Source organism: Typopeltis vanoorti, chromosome 26 (genome assembly GCF_054136105.1).
Source record: "Typopeltis vanoorti isolate ZY-2024b chromosome 26, IOZ_Tvanoo_1.0, whole genome shotgun sequence".
Taxonomy (NCBI): domain Eukaryota; kingdom Metazoa; phylum Arthropoda; class Arachnida; order Uropygi; family Thelyphonidae; genus Typopeltis; species Typopeltis vanoorti.
Genome location: NC_143574.1, coordinates 13,530,840 through 13,552,650, shown reverse-complemented (window position 1 = coordinate 13,552,650; position 21,811 = coordinate 13,530,840). Strand labels below are relative to the sequence as shown.

Here is a 21,811-nt window from a genome sequence, read left to right as displayed (position 1 = left end):
GAAGAAATTCGATAAATTAAAAAAGAATTCTACCATCAATCCAAAACTTGCTACCAACACCGTAATCAACCTTTCTTCAGTCACCCTGAAGCCTGAAGCTCTCAACGTGCTTTCACGTGGCCACAACTTCGCCATTGCCCCCAGAAAAATACCAAGTGAGGATATTATGATCCAGATTGAAAGAGGAATCTGCCACCTTCCACATCAAATCGCCAACAGTGTAAGACTGGATGTAGCTTGTGTCCTTTCCATAGCAAAACCACCCAAAACCAATATATCCAACAAGGAATTTAAAGCCCTACAGGAATTGAGAAATAATAAAGAATTAGTTATCACCAAAGCGGATAAGGGAAATGCAACTGTAGTACTTAACCAAAAGGACTACAAAGGTAAGCTGAATGCTCTTCTACTAGATCGGGCTACTTACCTCCCTATCAATTACAACCCTACCAACTCACAAATTAGAAAACTTCACAGGCTGCTTAAGAAAGTCACTTCTTGGCCTGTAGAAGTTACCAACAGATTAAAACCGTTTAACTCTATACCCCCCCCCCCCGTATTTACGGACTCCCAAAAATACACAAAGAAAATGTGCCATTACGTCCCATAGTGGATGGCATTGATTCCCCCACATACAAATTAGCTAAACATTTGGCCAAAGAGCTCACACACTATACTGGCAACACACCATCACACACAAAAAACTCAGCCCACTTCAAAGCCAGCATAGAAAACCTTACACTCCAACATACTGACATAATGGTCAGCTTCGACGTCTCCTCCTTATTCACAAATGTCCCACTCAAGGAAACTTTAGAGCTAATCCAAGCTAAGTTTTCTCCCGATATCTCAGCCCTATTTCAGTTCACAATGAACTCGGGCTATTTCGTTTGGCAGGGAAAATTCTACAAACAAATAGAGGGGACAGCCATGGGCTCACCACTCTCCCCACCCTTGGCCAATTTCTTTATGGAGACCTTTGAGGAAAAAGCCTTAGCCTCTGCCCCACAAAAACCAACCATATGGCTTCGCTACGTTGATGATGTGTTCGCTATTTGGCCACATGGCTCTGAAACACTCCTCTCCTTCCTTACACACTTAAACAACCAACACGCCAGAATCAAGTTCACCCTGGAAAAAGAGGAAAACAACTGCCTCCCTTTCCTAGACACACTAGTCACCTGCCAGCCTGATGGAACTTTGGTTTTCTCAGTTTACAGAAAACCCACCCATACAGGCAGATACATCCACCAACAATCCCCCCCCCCCTCACAATAATATGGAGTGGTAAAAACACTATACAACAGGGCTAAACTAAATCTGTTCTAACTACATAGCCCTTAACACTGAATTAAATCACATCCTCAACACTTTCTCAGCCAATGGCTACCCCCCCAAAAAAATCCAAAAAATATTAAAACCTACAAACCACAGCCCCCCTCCTCCCCCCTCCACAAAAAAGATTACTCTAAATCCATCACCATTCCCTACATCCAAAGCACCTCAGAAAAAATTACCAAAATTCTAAAAAAAACATGACCTCACCTCCTGTTACAGGCCTTACAGAAAATTGGCATCCCTTATCTGCTCTACCAAAGACCAACCACTTCCCCTAGACCTACCTGGTGTATACCAGGTCCCTTGCAGTTGTAAACTGTCGTACTTTGGCCAAACAGGCAGGACAGCGAATATCAGAATTTCTGAACACAAGGACTACATCCGGTTTTACAAGTATAGCCATTCTAGTCTTGCAGAGCATGCTCTGGATACTCGCCACAGAATACGGTGGAAGAAAGCTACAGTAATACACCGGAGCAAATATAAATACGAAAGATTATTTATGGAATCTGCCTCTGCCCTAAGAAACTCTCCGAACCTCAACAAATTTGGTTGTATGCGACTGCCCCAAATTTGGGAGGCATACATCAGCAGACCTTCAGCCCAACGGCCAAGAACGCCTACTTAGCCCGCCAGAGGGCACCATCAGGACTTTTAGGAGAACGATAGCTTCATATCTTCATTCTCAGTTACTGTATTGTTAGTGCCTGTGTGCAACTGCCTTTTTGTAAGTTCCTTTTGAAAATGGCAATGTGACATTGCCGAAATATCGGAAACATTAATTAAAGTATAATTTAATTTATATTCGGATCTACGTTGTTTCAATTCCCTAAGTAATTTAGAAATATTCCCATTATCTCAGGTGAAAGGAATATAGATTTCGGAAGGTAGGAATATATCCAAAATAGAGAAAGAAAAAAATAAGCAATGAGTAAGATCATATATATAGATTACGTATACATACATAATAAACCATTTTACACGCCTCCTGTTCATCTATCTCAATTTTCACATACATCAACTGCAAAATCTCCACCTGGATGATACACCTTTGAAAAATAATCACTCAGTTACTTAACTATTTCTTTTGCTTCTGTTGCCTTCATGCCATCAGCATTGATTAAAAGTCTTACTGTCATCTTAATATAGTCATTTTCCCTCTTACTTGCTGCACAACAGAAAAACTCTTTTGGATTTACTTTGACCTGCTTAGCTGATTTTCTCTCATAATGTTATTTGACATTTCTTACCATTTTAGTCTCCCTTCTTGCTTGCACTTTGTACTGCTCATGAGAATGTTGATCACCTTTTTCATTATATTCTCTTCACAGTGTTTTCTTTTCTTATTTTATTTTTATTTTTTCAGCTCTTTATATCTCTACTCATCTAATCCTTCTGCCCTTGGGTATGCAGTCTGATACTGCTTCTCTCAGTATCTGACCGCTTCCCATCTCTGAATCCCCTCTATTTGTAGCTCGTAAGCCATGACACTGCTCCAAGATTCCTCCTCTCCTAAGTCTGTCATAATTACTACCTTTATAGTTCAACATAGACCCTTTCTTCACAGAGAATTCCACATGTATACTATTTCCCAGAACAAGACTGCATGGTCACTTTCCCCCAATTGGAGAGATAGTGTCTACCTTGGTTATGGAAATATATCTTCTGATGCTATTATCAGATCCAACACTTTCAAACCCCTTGACCCCTCTATAACATATTGTTTCAGGTAATCATCCCTTAGCAACTGTGTGAATTCCACTTACATCTTGCCATGCCCTACATTCCTTCCTCCAGTGTATGTCCCCATAGTTGATGAGTTCCATAATAATAATTGTTCAACCTGCATTCATTGTGCTAATTTGCCAATACATGGCATCTTCTCTTCCTGTGGACTACTGGTCTATAGGAGCAACCACAAATATATTTTGTCCAATTGTCCTCTATCTCACACCAGACAGCCTCAAATGAACCATGTCCCACAGAACTGAAATCCTGTTTAATTTCTAATTTTGTTGGATGTAGTTCTTCAGTTATCATCTGCAATACCCACCTCTTGTCCTATTCCCTCTATCCTCCATGAAAGTACAATACCCATTACATTCTTTTGCCAAGTTGAGCTGACCAATACCAAAAACTTCTCTCCCTTATTTCTAATACTTCTGGCATTTGTGTACATGCATTTCACCCACCCCTTGGATCCACAATTACTCTCGTGTGAAGTCATTACCAACCACTCGAATCTGAAGCCTGTGTAATCGCATTCAGCATTGCATAATCATTTCTATACATGTGCTCATTTATCCCAGGGATGACCAGACACATGCTTGATTGCATTCCTTCCCTAATATCTTTGGTTGTCCTGGTTTTGCACTTTCAAACTCTCACTAAACAACACTTTCTCAAAACATCTGGTTCCAAAATATTTCAAATGTAGCCCATCAGCCATATATAAGCCATTTCATCCAATTTTCCCCATCTATAAATTGTACACCATTCCTTCCTCCTGCACAAACTTCTCATTGACTCATCAATCATGGTCCCTTCTCAACTCTATCCTGTCATACCAAGCAGAAGACTGACAATCTTTACTTCCTTGCTCTTCATTTTCACTTCTTTCAGCACCTCTTTCATATCCTTTCTCATTGCATATTTCTCTCTTTTCAAATCATTTGATTCCTGCAAAAACAATCAACCCTTTCACTTCTCCCTTCTGCAAACTAACAACTTCACTAATATCCTTGATCTTCGCACCTGGGAAACATAATTTCGTCACACTCTCATTAAGTATACCTCTTATCATTGAATCTCCATACAATACTTTTGCTTTATTTCCTGTTTCTCGTGCTTTCATACCTTTCCCATTCACTTTTGCTTTCATTCTCCCACCTGCTGTACCTCTCAGTAGCTGCTTTAGTTTCCGTTTTGTCCTGTGAGGGACCCCATGTAAGAGTATTATTTCACTCTTTACTGCCACCTCATCATCCCCATTACTTTCAGCCACTTCTTCCATGCTCTCATTTATGTTTCGCACACTAGTAATTTGCTATTTCCACATTCTGCAGAACACTTCAGTTATCTTTCCTTACATCATTGATATTCGTTACTTCATTTTCATGCTTTCCACACGACACACATTTCTTGCACTTGCAAGAAATGCTATTTATACAAACAAATAGGACATTCAGATCCTTTTAACATCAGATTGCAGAACTGGCAGATTGATGATAATTATCGATTAATTTTTGTATTGTGGTTGCTTTAACTCCATTAACTGATGGATTGACTTTTATTTTCTTTAATTCTTGTAATAGAAGAGAATCATATGAACAAATTGTGCTTGCCTTCTGCACTAGGCTTTTGATAATACCTGTTTTTTGTGAAGGATAATATGAAGATGCTGAATATACTTGTTAATGAAGGGTGACCTCTTGTAAACAGAAAATTCAACATTACCAGTAGAGTTATAAAGTATTAGGGTATCCAGTGTATACAAAGTTTTTTTTTTTTTTCAAAAACTGAAGTGGTTCTGTTTCAGAGTGGGGCTAGGTCAACAAGATGTTGTCAATAAAACAGCCAAATACAAGGTCAAGGAGATATAGTGTTAAAAATTTGGTCCGCTATGTGCTCCATAAAGTAATCAGCCAAAGCAGTGATATAAGAGATTTTTCTGATCATTATCAGAGCTGTATTTATGTACAAAGCTGCAGCTGAGGGTCATGACAATTTAATGGTCCCAAACAATGAGGGTGGGGCCTCGGAGCACTCTAGCACCTTGGGCCCCACTCATCTTGAAAAAAGTATAAGGAAGACCCTGATCATTATTATCATACTTTCATGGATTTAGACCTACAATGGCCTGTTCTGGCTTTAGAAGACATCGTCGACTCTAGAGGATCCTGGTTTTCTTTTTCCTAATGGTTTTTAATTTAATACTTGTTTTGGTAATCTTTCTGTTTTCATTGTTTCGACGTGTTCCATCCATTTATGTTTATATTTCTTTATTTTTTTCTATTACTGATTACTGGTTTATTGCTTTCATAATTTCTTCATTTATTTTGTGATTGAATAGAGTATACTTTGCAGTTTTTCTCATAAACTTCATTTCAGCTGTTATCAATCTTTGTCTTTTTGGTTTATTGTCCCGATTTCACTTCCATACAATAGGACTGACGAGGCTAATCTATTATACACTTTTAATCTAATTTGTTTTTGAACTAGAGAGAGTTAATTTCACCTGTTATTTTTAAATATTTTGCAATTTTTAGGTTTATATTATTATTATTATTATTATTATTATTATTATTATTATTCAGGCCTCCACAGAGTCAAAAGACTCATCGTGGGAGGTCCTTCCTAAGAACATAAAGTCTCAAGACTCATCGAGGGGAGGTTTCCCCTAAGAAACACAAAGTCTATCATACCACTCCTTAAACTCATTGACCGTTCTCGCCCTCACCACTCTATCAGGCAATGCATTCCACAGCTCAACCACCCTCCATGCAAAGAAACCACTCCTCACCCTCTTGCTCACAGTTTCCTTTTGTAACTTCCAGGGATGGCCTCTTGTCATCACTCCTTCCTACTGTTCAACCAAGTGAAAGAACTCCCCAGTGTCAACCCTGTAACCACCTCTCAACAGTTTAAAAGTCTCAATCATATCACCTCTCCTTCTTCTATCTGCCAAACTCTGCAGTCCACATTCCCTCAGCCGATTCTCATAACTATCCTTGTACAGTCCTGAGACCATCTTTGTCATCCATCTTTGTATCTTTTCCACAGTTAATTTATCCCCTTCAAATCCTGGGGACCAAATCTGAGAACAATAATCCAAGTGTGGTCTGATCAGAGACTTATACAACGGAATGATAACCCTCTTATCTCTGCAGGTCAGTGTCCTCATAATTGCAGCAATCCTCTGTGTTACCTTCACCACCTTTGCAATATGTCCCCTAAACTTCAGGTTTCTATCAATCATCAACCCTAGATCTCTTGTCTCCCCAACTTCCTCCAGTATAACTCCTCCCATAGAGTATGCAGCATCCCATCGATGTTTCCCAAACCTCAAGACCTTACATTTTGCTGCATTAAACTGACACCCCCATTCATTTGCCCATCTATCTAGCTTATTCAAATCCTCTTGCATGGCTACCACATCTGCACTATTACTAATAATCCTTCCCAGCTTCGCATCATCTGCAAACAACTGAATATCCCCTTGCAATCCACTGGCAATGTCATTGATATAAAGGTTAAACAATATAGGTCCTAGTCTGTTCTAAAATCTTATCTATTACTATTTTAGTTCTTATTGGATCTTGTCTTTTAAAAGCCATCATTTTTGATTTTTCTGTTGATATTTTCATTCCATAATCTTTGGCTATTTCATTTAAATTTAAAATATCTTTCTGTAAGTTATCTTCAGAATTTGTAATTATTATTTGGTCATCAGCAAAAAGGGCAGAGTGTTTGAGTTCACAGTAGGAGAAAGTTTAATACTTTGATGGGAATTTTTATTCCATTTTATTATTATTTCATTTAAATAAATATTAAAAAGAATTGCTGAAAGAGGACATCTTGTTGGACCCCTTAATTTATCTCTCTCGGATATGATAATTCATAATTTAATCTTATTTATATTTGATTATTTTCATATACACTTATGAGAGCTTTTAGAATGTTATTTGTCTTTCTTTTAATATGTTAAATAAAATATTTTTTTAACTTTATCAAATGGTTTTTCAAAGTCAGTAAATGTAATATGTGTTTCTAAATTGTATTCTCTTCTTTTCTCTATTATCAATTTTAGGCAAAAGGCCTAGTCTGTACATGATTGTCCTTTTCTAAATTAATTTTGTACTTCTAAAATAAAGCCTTCGGAATTTATTAGTTTGTTATTTAAAATTCTGCTATATTATAACAGGAATTTAGAATACTTACATGTCTATAGTTTTTAAGGTCATCTCTATTACCTTTTAAAAAAACAGGGATCACTGTTGCTTTTTTTCATTCTATTGGTGGGTTACTTGTTGAATAGATTTTATTTAAAAATAATGAGTCATTCATTAAATCTGCATGTTTATATAATTCTGAACCTAACTTATCTTCTCCAGGTGATTTTCCATTTCTTGTTTCTTTCAAGGGCTGATTTCTAATTCTTCTTTAATTATTTCCTTTTCATTTTCATTAAATGTTTGCCAGTTATCTTTTTTAAAATATTTATCCGTTTAGAATTTTGTATAGAAATTCTTCTAATTTCAGTTCAGTGTTTCATTTTATGCTTTCTCTAATATCTATACTTAAATTTAAAAATCTTATAGACATTGGGTATTATTCTATATAAGTCATGTTCTAAATTAGAAACAGATTTGTTCCATGATTCTCTGTCTTTTTCTGACTTCTCATTTAGCTATTGTAATGATTATTTTATACTCTATTTCATCTTCTAGTCTTTTACTGCTTAACGATTTATGATATGCTTTGTATCATCTGTTTTTTTTTATATTGAATTTTTCTTCTTTCATTTGGTGATGTATTTAAGCCATTCTATTTCAGTTTCTTCACTTCTTTTTATTTTATCTAAATATTGATCAATTCTTTGTTCATATAGCCATTGTATATTTGTGTCATTTAATAATCTAGTTTTATAAACAGATGTTTTAATTTTTTTTTTCTGTTCTTGTTATTTGTAGTTATTTAGATGGTATTTTTTTATTTTAACGAGGAAATGTTCGCTACTTATTTCATATCCTCTGTGGATTCTAACATCTATAGAAAACTTGGATGTATTTTCATTTAAGATAAAGTAATCTAATATTGATTTCCATCATCTTGCTGCCCAAGTAATGTTTGTATGTTTATAGAAAGAATTCATTATTTTAAGATTATTGTAAACTACAAAGTCGATCAATTTTTTAATTCCTGTTTAGAATATGTTTTCCATGTATTCCTATATTATTATTAATTTTCGTTTTTTCCAATTTTTGCATTTAAGTCTCCTGCTAATATTACATAATCATTTTTACTTATTTTATATTATTATAATGTGACACCGCCAAGGAGTCCAAAGACTCATCGAGAGAGGGCACCTACTCTACAACTCCTTATCTACACCAATGCTATCTACTGGTCACCTCCACCACACTAGTATTTTCACAGACAATCACAAACATCCATGCCCATGGTGAGATTTGACCCCACAGCGTTTTGGTTGGAGAGCGGATACGCTAACCACTCAGCCAACCAGGCCAGGGTCATATATATTTGATGTTTGTATATATTTTGTAATTGATTATAAAATTCAATATTATCTTAGTCTTTTTCTTCTTCTTCTGGGACATGTAAACCAATTATTGTTAAATAACCTCTGTCTTTATTCCAGCTTTTATTAATATTTCATGCCATAGTTTATAATATGTTAACTGTTTTGAAAGGGAATTATGAATCCAAATCATAACACCTCCTTGTGCTCTTTGATCTCTAAAAAAAGACCAAAGAGCTTTATATATTACATTAAAATTTTCATTTCTCATGGTTCCTTTTAATTTATTTTTTGTTTCATTGTTACTGCTATTTGAAAATTTCTTTCATTCTAATTATTTGTTTTTATATGCCTCTTACATTTCAGTTTGTTATGTGCATTATATTTTGTCATTTCCATTTTCGTTTTTCATTCCAGGGTCGTTTTCCATTGATTCATTTTGAATACCTTTCTCTTTTGGCTTGAAAGTAATTTAGTATTCTCCATGTCAAGTTTGTAGCCTGATGATGGATAGTCCAGTGGTAGGACTGCTACCTTAAGACTTCTGAATTTGCCTTCCAAATTTAAACACAAGAGGAATAGGGTGTATTGAAGAAAAAAAGAGGACATTTTGGAGAGGACATAAATATAGACCTGAAATGGAAAGACCCTATAGTCCTTGAGTACTCTAATAGCATAAGGGTCATAAAATAAGAGTTGGCTGATAATGCCGTATAGGAAAGGTAAAAGTGAGTGGATCTTTCTCAAAGTAGAAGAGGGAGAGTGTAAGGGAGGGCCACTTCCCTTACAATCAAGATGTTTGCCCTTGTTGGTCCATGAGTCCTTATTCAATATATTCGGACCATCCCACCATATTTGATGGGCTTTATCTGCCCACCTAGGGGACCGCTCTCTAGAGGTTACAGCGTCACCAAGAGGATCCTTTATCACTTGCTTTGGCTGATTACTTAATGCAGGGATACTCTCAATATAATCGGTATACCACCTTCAAACTAACCTAAAAGTTACCTTTCCTACCACGTATTAGGGATAAATTATCACCTCTACCCTTCCCTGGTGTTTATCAAATATCCTGTTGACCCTGCTACTTTGGACAGACTGGCCCTTCTGGTGATATCAGAATCCAAGAACAGGAAAATTAATATTTCTGTAATCCGAAGGTTCAGGCCTTTCACTAGATACAGATTTCACTCTAATCAAGCAAATATGTTGCACTAAAATAGGTTTAAATTTGATTGCTTTTTTTTTAATTGTGTGAGACCCTACACCACCTCCCTAATCTTAATGAATAGTCCAGTGGTCGGACTGCTACCTTAAGGCTTCTCAACTTGCCTTCCAAATTTAAACACGTAAGAGGAATAGGGTGTATTGAAGAGAAAAGAGGAGATTTTCCTTAATCCAACACACTATAAGTCTGTCCCAGTTTTGTGAAGTAATTGCCATTAATTGTTTATAATTTTCATTATTTCTTTTTAGAGACCTGTGTAATTACAGTGGAAGTGGAATCCTGTTCTCAATGCCATCCAAATAAAGACTTATTCGGTTCTAGTCACATTAAAGGAGCTTATTCTAATATTTTTTTTCGACCAGTTCCCGAGTTAGTTGATCTCTGGCATGAGCAAGTGTGTTTTTTTCTCGGAGACTCGGGTTTCGTCCCATAAGCTTAAGAAAACCGATCGTAGAACCCACACTATTTCGGACAATACTATATTGTATCAACATTAGCAACCACGAGATGGCGGCACTTGTCATTCGTCGGATACCTCTTGTAATTAGTTATACATTTAGGCCAGCTATCTTTTGAGATTGAACACCTCCAAAAGTTAGAGCTAAAGATGGCGTCTCCTTTTCCTTATAAGGAATAAAAGGCATTAGGAGATTTTTCTTTTTTTTAAATTACAAAACTATGCATGTTTTTCCAGGAACTTTAATAGTGTTTCCTTCTACACTCGTTCTTGTGTTCATATTTTAAATGTAGCCAATTTTTCTACTTTCTTCCAGAATGATTCTCATCTTGCATTGAGGAAATATGTATTTAATAAATTCTGGTTTCCTTTGCATGTGTGAAAATTACGTATATCACGCACATTTCCATTAAGCGATTAATAATTTCACAGAATTATATCATGGAAAAGTCCATCATTACAGTTAAGATGAAGATGATGTAGAACTTTGGCACTTTCTGTAAAGAGACGTATTTATGGGAACATCTGTTTACCAATTCGATATCATTCCAGAGGATTTTGTGGCTAGTATTAGTAATTCTATGCTCACTCTGGTGTAGGTCTTTGGACAAGTGTGTTGTTGATGTTCAGAGATGTTTATAGAAAGAGATCGGCCTGTTTGTTCTAAGAATAATCTCAGTTGCATGGGACAATATAGTCCGGGTAGCAGTAGGGGCAGAATTTTATCTTTTAGAAATAGCATCATAAAGCTGATTAGATTAATAGGCTTGAATTGTAGAAATATTGAGTTTCTTTAAGATACTAGAGATGTTCTGAAATGTCTTTAATTATATGGGATGGAGATTATGTGTGAGCATCTCCTCTAATAGAGGTCGGAGAATCTTCTGCAACTTCTCCCACTTAAGTGGGGTCACTGCTTGTAATGAGTCTTCTCCACACCTTCCTGTCTTGGGCTGTCGCCACATCTAAGTTCTTCATCTTCAAGTCCTCTTCTACCAGCTCCCTCCATCTCTTCTTTGGCCGCCCACGCTTCCGCCTTCCTTGCACATCTATCTGCATGACCCTTCTACCCACATATTCGTCTCTGTGTGAGCATCTCCTCTAATAGAGGTCGGAGAATCTTCTGCAACTTCTCCCACTTAAGTGGGGTCACTGCTTGTAATGAGTCTTCTCCACACCTTCCTGTCTTGGGCTGTCGCCACATCTAAGTTCTTCATCTTCAAGTCCTCTTCTACCAGCTCCCTCCATCTCTTCTTTGGCCGCCCACGCTTCCGCCTTCCTTGCACATCTATCTGCATGACCCTTCTACCCACATATTCGTCCTCCCTCCTCATCACATGACCAAACCATCTCAACCTTGCCTCATGTATTTTCGCTCCTAAGTTCGTAACTTTCACTGTTCCCCTGACATAGTCATTTCTCAGACGATTCTTTCTGGTCACACCACACCGCACATCAACTTAAGCATTCTCATCTCTGCTACTTCCATCCTGCTGATGTTATTTTTCCTCAGGGCCACAGTTTCTATAGCATATGTCATAGCTGGCGTCACTACTGTCCTATAAATTTTGCCTTTCAGATTGATCAGCACCCTGTTATCGCATAACACTCTAGCCATCTCCCTCCAGTTCCTCCAACCTGCTTGTATCCTGCATCACACTTCCTTCTCAGCTCCTCCATCTTCTTCCACTGTTGAACTTAAGTATCTAAAGTCTCTCACCTTCCTAATGACATTTCCTTTCAGCTCCCGATCTGTCTCCTGGCCGCCACCCACTGCGCAACACATATACTCTGTCTTACTTCTGCTCAGTCTCATACCTCTCTCTTCCAGTACTTTTCTCCATCTTTCCAGTTTAGTTCCCGCTTCTTCTCTTGAATCTGCACACAGCAAGATGTTATCTGCATACAACATTGTCCAAGGCGCATCTTCTCTCACCTCCTCTGTTACCACCTCCATCACAATATTAAACAGAAACGGACTTAATGCTGCTAACCCTTGATGCAAGCCAACTGTTACTTGAAAACTTTCTGTCTGTCCCAGACAGGTCCGAACACTTGTCTTCACATTTCTGTACATTTCCCGCACCAACCTGACATATTTCTCTGGCACCTTCTCCCTCAGACACCTTCAGACTTCTTGCCTTGGCACTCTATCGTATGCTTTCTCCAGATCAATAAATACCAGATGTAGCTCCCTTTGTTTCTCTCGATATTTTCCCATCATCTGTCGTAACCCAAAGATAGCATCTGTCGATGATCTACCAGGCATGAAGCCAAATTGTTCCTTTGCAATCTCCACCTCCTTCCTCAATCTACCATCAAGAACCCTTTCTAGGATCTTCATTGTGTGGGACATCAATTTTATTCCTCTAATTTTTACAGTTTTGTGCATCCTCTTTACCCTTGTAGATGGGAACAAGAGTACTCTCCCTCCATTCCTCGGGTATATTTTCCTGTTGGCAAACTTTCATGAACAGGTCCCACAGCAGGTCAATTCCCTCTTCCCCCAGTGCCTTCCATGCCTCCACTGGAATTCTGTCGGAGAATAATGGTTGATAATCTGTACTGTTGAGAATAACCGTTTCTTTAATAGCAGAAATTTCTTTTTAAAGTAGTTCAAACGAGGAAGACATTATATAACAGTAGCGGCTTGTATATAAGCACTGCAGCACCCCCAGGGAAAAAAACGAAAAAATTAAATTTTGTTTGTGTTTAAAAATAACAATGCTTACAACATTATATAAATGCAGTACATGTTAAAGGTTACAGCTTATGTTTCGACAGTGATTGAATAGTTAATAATTGGAATTAGGATTAACACTTTAGATTATGAAATAAATGCACTGCATTTTAATGCAGTGTCGGAATTATCACGTTCGGTCAGTTCTGGCTAGGCTCACTGATATATTATATTCGTTTGCACTAGTCTCTGCACGTAAACGAGCGGTGTCGCTACAGATAAACTGTATGCTTGCGCGCCTTATTTTTGAAATACGAAACTATTATTGGTGTTAAGTTTAAGGGAGATGGTAAATCCCGTATTATTGTACAGCCGGGTACGAAACTCGGATCGAAATCCATCGAATCCTAGTTTCATGCCGAAAAAACTATCGGCGAGCCCAAGTGTAAGTAATCACTTGGGTAGCACAACACCAGGGCAACTCGGAGCAAAGGTGAAGCAACCTCCGTCAATGTCCTTAATATTCTCTCATAATGTAAAACGCAGCTCCTAGGAGATGTATTACATTATGAGAATTATTATTATTGGTGTTTGTTCATGGTTAGGGTGAAATATTTTTGGTAAATCTTATTTTATGCTGTTAAAATAACATTTATTTATTATAAATACAAGGCTGAATTATGACGAGTGTCACTGTTGAAAATATGAAAAGAATTATATTTTTTAAATTATCGCTCCACGAAACAAATGTTGGAATTTCGAAACCAACACTGCTCGTTGAGCAGTGTCGCTACAGAATACTGTATGCTTACGCGCGTTATTTTTGTGTACGAAACTTTTACTCTCTCTGTCCAAAAAGAAACCGAACGTTTGATAGAAAATATAACACTGACCAAATATAATTATTAAAATCATTTATTTCAATCAATATACTCTCCCTCAGCTTCGATACAGCATTTGGCGTTCAATTTATTCGTTAAATGAGTTTTTATATCGGTTTTTGGGATAAGGTTGAGGGTCGTGGTTACTGCCGCTTGAACATTTTCAATGGTGTCGTATCTCTTTCCTTTCATCGGCAAATGAAGTCGGGGAAAGAGAGAAGTCACAGGGTGCTAAATCAGATGAATACGGCGAGTGATCCAACACACAAACTTGGTTTTTGCTCAAAAACTGTATCACAATGTTTGATCGATGAGATGGCGCATTACCGTGCAAAAGCGAACAGCTGCCCGCATCACCATAGTCATGCCGTACGGGACGAATTCTCTATCAATCGCTTCAAAACTTCGAGATAAAACTCACCGTATACCGTTTGGCCAGGTGGAACGAATTCTTCGTGGATAATGCCCTTGGAATCGTAGAAACAAATCAGCATTGTCTTCACTTTTGACTTCTCCTAGCGACCTTTTTTCGGATGCCCCTCTTCTGGTGGTCTCCACTCAGCACTCTGGCGCTTTGTTTCGGGCTCATACTCAAAACACATTTCGTCACCAGTAACGACCATTTCAAGGAAGTTTGAGTCCTTGCGAGCGCTTTTAATGAGGCTCTTGCAGTGTTCAATTCGATACATTTTTTGGTCGTCGGTCAACTTGTGGGGAACAAATCGCGAATTCAATTTACCAAGGCCCAAACTCTCGGTCAGAATGTTGTGCACAGTTGATTTTGGAATCCCCAATTCATCTTCAATCAATCTCACGGACGATTTCGGATTTTCTTTGATGAAATCATGTACTTTTTGGATGTTAACTTCGTTCAGTCCAGTTTTTGGACAACCCGGCTTTTCCTCGTCCTCAAGCGTCTCACGACCACTTGGAAATCGCTTAAACCACACATAAACTTGAGCAGGATAAGCATTCATCACCGTATGCTTTTTGAGGCATTTAATGCGTGTCGGTAAAAGTTTTACCAAGTTTAACACAAAAGTTAATCGCAGCCCTCTGTTTGAAACTCATTTTCCGACCGTTCATGAAAACACACTGTCACTCTTGGCATTGTAACTCGTCTTCTAATGAAACAAATGTCATAAACAATTGACACAACACTAATGAAGATTGCCGCTTTCGATAACATAAAAGATACACCAGGTGGCGCCACTAATTTCTTCTATTTTTGAAAAGTTCGGTTTCTTTTTGGACAGGGTGTATTATTCGTGTGTGTTCGTAGTGAGGGTGAAATATTTTTAATAAAGCAATTTTTGTGATATGTAAATTTACTCATTAATAAATTGGTTACTGATTAGGAAAAAGCGAATTATTTTTTTCTTATTTTGTATATGCAGCACTCCCACTTAAAGTTTTCACCGACTGCCACTCAGTGGCATATCCAGAATCTTTGGTACCCGGGGCTGCATTTTTTGGCTCCCCCCCCCGTCCATAAAAAAACACATGTTTTAATTTTCAACACATATTTTATTTTACATTCTGCGGCACTTAATATTTACGTAATGTTCAATAACTTTTCAAAGGTTATCTTGCTGGCATGATTATTTTTTATAGAAGGTATGGATAAATTACTTAGTCTCTCTTCTGTCATATCGGACTGCAGATAACTTTTTATTAATTTTAATTTAGAAAAATTTCTTTCATAAGAAGCCACTGATACACATTAAAAAAAATCTTAAACACAGTGAAATACAGTAGGCCCCCTCCCGTATCCGCGGGGTTTGCTTCCATCGTCTTCCGCGATAGCGAACCACTAGTGAGACCCAGATTTTTGCACATATATAGCAAAATTGAAGCAGGAAATTATTAGTAAATTGACTTAGTCTCACGCGCTAGGACTGTAGGGTTCTTTAGCGAATATGTTATGTAGTTAATATATAATGTATTCACTAAATTGCATGGCTAAATAAATAACAATAAAAAGAGTTATTTTTTTATTAAATGAGGTAATTTTTAGACCACCACTTCACCCGTACTATCCAGGGATACTATCTACCGCATTTGGGCACACATTCCATTGCTCCTCGATAATAATATTACACATTTATTTAAAATTATCATGTAACAATTTTTACGTCTTTAGAATCTACGAGGAGGGATGGAATGTGTGTCCAAATGCGGTAGAAAGCACCCCGAGTAGTACGGGTGAAGTGGCAAACCCCCAAAAATGCCTCATTCAATAAAACTTCGTCTTTAGACGTATAAAATTTAACCCATATAATTATGTAGAACGAAATGAGAAAATATGCTAATGAAAATGTACTTGTTAATAAAATCTTAACATTTTTATTCTTATTAGGAGGAATCAACTGAAATCAGAACACCTCGTGTTCAGCTACATATTTATTCATCTTCCGAATTTTTGGCAGACAGTTGCTTGCTTGCCTACTGAGCAAATGATGTCGAAGGCTGACGATCATCGAACAGGTTCTACAAAGGTTCCAAAGTTTCTGTTTATTGTGCGAGTAATTTTTATGCTGCTCCATCATTGAATCATAATCCATTATCTGTTCCTTTAATGTTTGAGACGTTCGAAATGTGGCAAATTTTTCGAGTATCCACGCTGGTGGTTCTTGTTCACTTTCATCCTCATCGTCATCTTCCGTAGATTTAGCAAGCTCTTTCAATTCCTCGTTAGTGAGCACCTCACGATGTCCATCTATGTAATCATTCAATTCTTCATCTGTCATATCGTCAAATCCCTCTCCACCTATTTTCCGTTCTGGGTTAATTATCGTTGTTATCTGTGAGTTAATATCAGGGGCGTTTGAGAATTAAGAATGGCATCACTCCACAAATTCTTTCAGCATGCAGTTACCATTTGTGGTTTCAATTCGTCCATTGCTCCCTTGATGAATATAATTACATCTGCAATTGTGAATGATTTCCAGCATTCCATGACTCCAACATCAGCAGAATCCTCAACCACTGCACCAATCATATCAAAAATCTACCGAGAATATGAGGCTTTGAAGCGTCTAATGACACCTTGATCGAGTGGCTGAAGGAATGAGGTCGTATTAGGTGGGAAGAAAACCACTTGAACATTTTCATTTTCGATGACTAGTGACTCAAGGTGCCCTGCAGCGTTGTTTATTATCAATAAAACTTTAAATGGTAATCCTTCCCTCTCCAAGTATTTTTTCACCTCTGGAATAAAACATCCATCGAACCATTCCGTAAATAACACGACCGTGACTCACGCTTTCGGATTTTATTGCCAAAAAAATAGGCAGACAACGTCTGATTTTGTTTTTAAGGGCATGTGGATTCGGTGCTCCGTAAACAAGGCCTAGGTTTAATTATATGAACAGCTGGGTTGCCACAAAGTACCAGCTTCAATCTGTCCTTAAATGCTTTAAAGCCTGGTGCTTGCTTCACAGTTTTATGGATGGAGCTCCGTTGGGGCATTTTCTTCCAAACGAGGCCAGTTTCATCACAATTAAAAACTTCAGATTCTCCCGTAATTTTTATGTTTTTTAGATTAAACCTAGTTTTGAATCTATGCAACCAGCCCTTCCTTGCTGTAAATGACTTTTCATATAGGATCAATGCTTTTTGTCGTAACGTGTTACCGTCAATAGAAATCCTTTTTCTTGTCATGTCTTCCACCCACAAATTCAAAGCTTTCTCTACCTTGAATAACGCCTTATTACGCACTGTACCCGTAACTTTTGCAGATTTGGGCGCAACAATGAAAAGACGCACGAATTTTTTTCTTTGTTTTTCAACACTTCACGCATCGAAGATTTGTTTTTATTATAGATCTTGGCAAGGGTTGCAATTGACTTTTTTTCTACTTCAATCATATTGATAATCTTTGATTTTTCACTAATACTGAGCACTTCACGTCTTCGCTTCGGTTTTGAAGCCATATTAAAATTTTCCACAATTTATTTGCTTGAATTTAAACGCAATTTTTAATTGCAATGACAGACAATTGACTGCTTTCGTCGACAATTCGAGTAAAACTAAACACGAACAAACAGCACGTTGAAGTCCACGCGCCTAGCAAAACAAGCGTGTTTCGACAAGTTTTCAACCTGCGCATGTGCATGTTTCATCCTGGTGGCGCTCGACAGTTTCGCGCGCTTTTTTAGAACTGGGGATAAGTGAAACCACTGATACGGGGAGCCTACTGTATTTGGAAGAGATTCCACAAAATCCCACCACAATGAACTAATAATTGAAGAGCTGTCCATTTTTTTTGCTTCTTGTTTGCTGATATTAACAGCTGTTAGATGTCGCTGAAGTCTTTTTATTTCAGGAATCGCTTTGAAATTCATCATAGACATTTTTTAAATTGCGGATGCAATTTTCGAAATCTTTTTCTGTGCCATGTATTAAAATATTGGGTTGCAGAATCCTAAAAATCGTTATTATTTCATCCATTGCTTTGTTACGGCTACATAATTCTAGAAAAAAAGCGATCGAGGCACACAAACATTGATCTTCTCACCTCCTCTTGAAGTATAAGACCATCGTTCAACAATTCTCCTGGCATTTTTATTTTTTTGCCTTTTTCTGCCATTTTTTTCTATAGGAATGTCCAACTTATCGTATTTTGTTGTTGCACATTCGATTGCTCTATTCACCATTTCTTCTTGTTCATTTTCAAGAAAGAGTTTCAGATTTATTTTCAAGTCTTGCACTACATTTTTCTAAACTTATTCCGCTAGTTTTTATGTATTTTTAAGTACCATTTACTTCTAAAACTTCATTCCAAAAAAGACAGATAACACAAAAAAAGTAAAATCACAAATTGCACCAAGTAAATGATGAGCTGATCCTCGTGTGTCAATATTTTCTTTTATATCACAGTGCTTCTAAACTTAAAATTAACTTTTCGATATTATATCTTGCTGTATGAACTGCTTCATAGTGAGCACTCCATCTTGTGCCTGATAACTTTTTTAATGTTAGTCCTACACTTTCCTTCAATACCTCCCAACGGTGAGTTGAACTTGAAAAAAATGAATATAATTTTTCCAAAAGTGCAAAAAAGTTACGCAAGTAGAAATGCTTCCAAAAGCATGAACTCCACAAAGATTAAGTGAGTGATTTGCACATGATGGCATAAATAACGCTTTAGAATTGATACTTTTTATTTTTCGTTGAACTCCATCATGAATTCCAGACAAAGTTGCAGCATTTTCATATCCCTGGCTACGGCTTAGGCTAATGTCAAGTGTGTCCTCTTCTAATTTCTTCAGAATGTCAGAAGTAATAGCATTTGCATTTTTTCCTGAGATAGAAAAAAGATCTAAGAATGACTCCCGTACTTCAACTTTTCCATTTTCGATGTGCACGTATTTGATAACTTCACACATTTAATCCACGTGAGATACATCAGGAGTACTGCCGAAAAAGGATCCCGTAATAGTTAGCCTTTTTTATGTCCGCCAATATTTTGTCGTTGACTTGATTTCCAAGTAAATTTATGAATTCATTTTGGATTCTTGAGGATAAGTATGAGCTGTATCTCCTATTATTAAAGCATGACGAATCTTCTCTATGACCTCGAAGAGAAAGATTTTGACCAGCTAAAAAGAGAATTCGACCAAAACTCTCTTCAAAACTTCCTTCATTCTTGTCTTTTCCTTAATAATTTGATCTCGAGTAACTTGATCTATAGTCATTCAATTTTAACTTTGTTGCTAAAGTTTTCCACATTTCTAAGCAATTAAGATGTTGTGTCGAAGTTTCATGTTGCGAAATCTTTGGATTTAATTTAATTTATATTTAATTAATTTGGATTTAATGCCATTTATTAAAATCATTCACAAAACTCGATACTCTAGTTGTATCGCAGGCAAATAAACGGCAACAAAAACCGTATATTTTTTTGCTGTCTGAGAATAAACTAAGTTCTAAGAACATTTTCATTATTTGGTAGTTCTTTATTAAACCATGATTTTGTAAGTTGGCGATGATCTCCTTTAATTCCTATTCCAGATCTATCTGTTGCATCAAAAGGTCCATCTTTATTTTGAAATACTTCACTTCCTTGCTTAATAATATCAATTTTAATTTCATCTGGTACTGGGATTGACCAAGCATCAACATGCAGAATATTTCATTTGTATTTGTCCATTCCATTTCTTTACTATTGACGTTCTTTACTTGTTGTTCTATTGCTTCTGTCGTATTGAGTTCAATATTCTTTTCATCATCAATATATTTCTTATCCTGCTGGACTATTTTTTCCTAAGTATCCTCCATTTCTTGCCTTTCACCCATGCTATTTCTTCTATTTCACCTGCTATGGTTGAAACTGATGTCGCTGGCATTATGTATTTTATAATAGTTCCCGACATATTTGTAACAGCTTCTTTCGTGTTTTTTATTATTATTATTTTTTTTCTTTGATATCCAATTGGTCTTTGTCGTTTCATGTTCCTATAATTTTTTAAATAGGGTTTGATTAGTGTTTAACTAGTATAGATTGTATCGATCAGAAACAAATAAACAAATAGCAGAAAGAAGTTTTAAATTTGTACTTTTAAAAACTGTACTTACGACTACAGCTATGCAGTACAAACACAAAAATACTTCTTCTTCCGAGTTTGTTTATAATCGGCCTATTTTCAACACACACAGCATTCTATCACCGATTATAAACACAAAAATAGGAATGGGTACGCTATAAGCGTACACATTCGTATTTTCGTATTTTTACTACTTATGGCCAACACTGCTATATGGGGCAGAAACCTGGACAATATCAAAATATTGTGAAAATAAACTAAAAGCCTTTGAGATGTGTATCTTCAGAAGAATTCTTAGAGTCCCATGGACCGACAAAAAAAACTAATTTAGAAATATTAGAGATGATTGGAGAAGATAGGAATCTGTTGAAAACCATTAAGAAAAGGAAAACCACCTACGTTGGTCACATACTAAGGCATGAATCCCTACAAAAAACACTTCTAGAAGGAATGATACATGGAAAAAGAAGAGGAAGACGAAGAACAGATTGGATGGGAAATATTAAGGACTGGACCTTTTTGTCCTATGAAGAATGCAAAAGAGAAGCACAAAACCGTACATGGTGGAAGCTCATGGTAGTCAACTCCTGGAAGGAGATGACATCTGACGTTGCAATAATACAAAAGTAACTAAACAAAATTCGCGCGTTTTGATTTGAATTCGAATTAACTATCTACGTATTGCATATGGATGTCGTATTTAGCACCAAATTTTAAAAAAATATATTTATGAATATCAATAATATTAAATAACTGTTTAATTATTTATGATTATGTATTTATATTTATATAATTATAATTTAATTTAAGATAATTTTTCAATATTAAATAAGCTGAAAATGATACAAAAACTTTTATATAAATATCTGGTGAATAATAATGATATTCCATGCTCTTGGCCCCCATTCAGCTTGGTGCACGGGGAGGACCGCCCCCCCCCCTCTGGGTACACCACTGTTACATGAGCGCTTGAAAGAATGCATTTAATAATATCATACTTCTATGAGGGATTGTGAGCAGAAGTGTTATGGATATATCGACTTGAGAAGGAAGATTTGCCAAAAACATGTTCATAGGAACCATCTAACTACCTTTTTTATAGGGACATTTAGGTATATTCCAAGTGAATTTGATTCTGCGATGAAGGTTATCGATTTTTTTTTTTTTTTTTTTTTAATAATTTGGACGGCTGAACGATATTGCATGACTTTCTTCCTGGAGATGCTGGAGCGGTTGTTCAAGTTAGTTATCCGATACTGGTGATCCTGGGTTGATTTTTCTGATGACTATAGATCTCTATAAAGGATTTAATTGTGATTTCAGGTGGAGCGCCATGTTGTCATTGGTTCTGTTTTCTATTTTGAATGAGTGAAGATAAATTCAGAAAAGCCTGAAAGTTTAGTACACAATCTCTATTT

At 36.7% G+C, this 21,811-nt stretch overlaps 1 protein-coding gene across 2 annotated transcripts in view; it reads left to right on the top strand.

The window, feature by feature from the left end:
- Positions 1-21,811, top strand: part of LOC150092340 (sodium- and chloride-dependent GABA transporter 1-like) — a 247,537-nt gene that overhangs the window by 146,224 nt on the left and 79,502 nt on the right. The gene's annotated exons all lie outside the window — the stretch shown is intronic.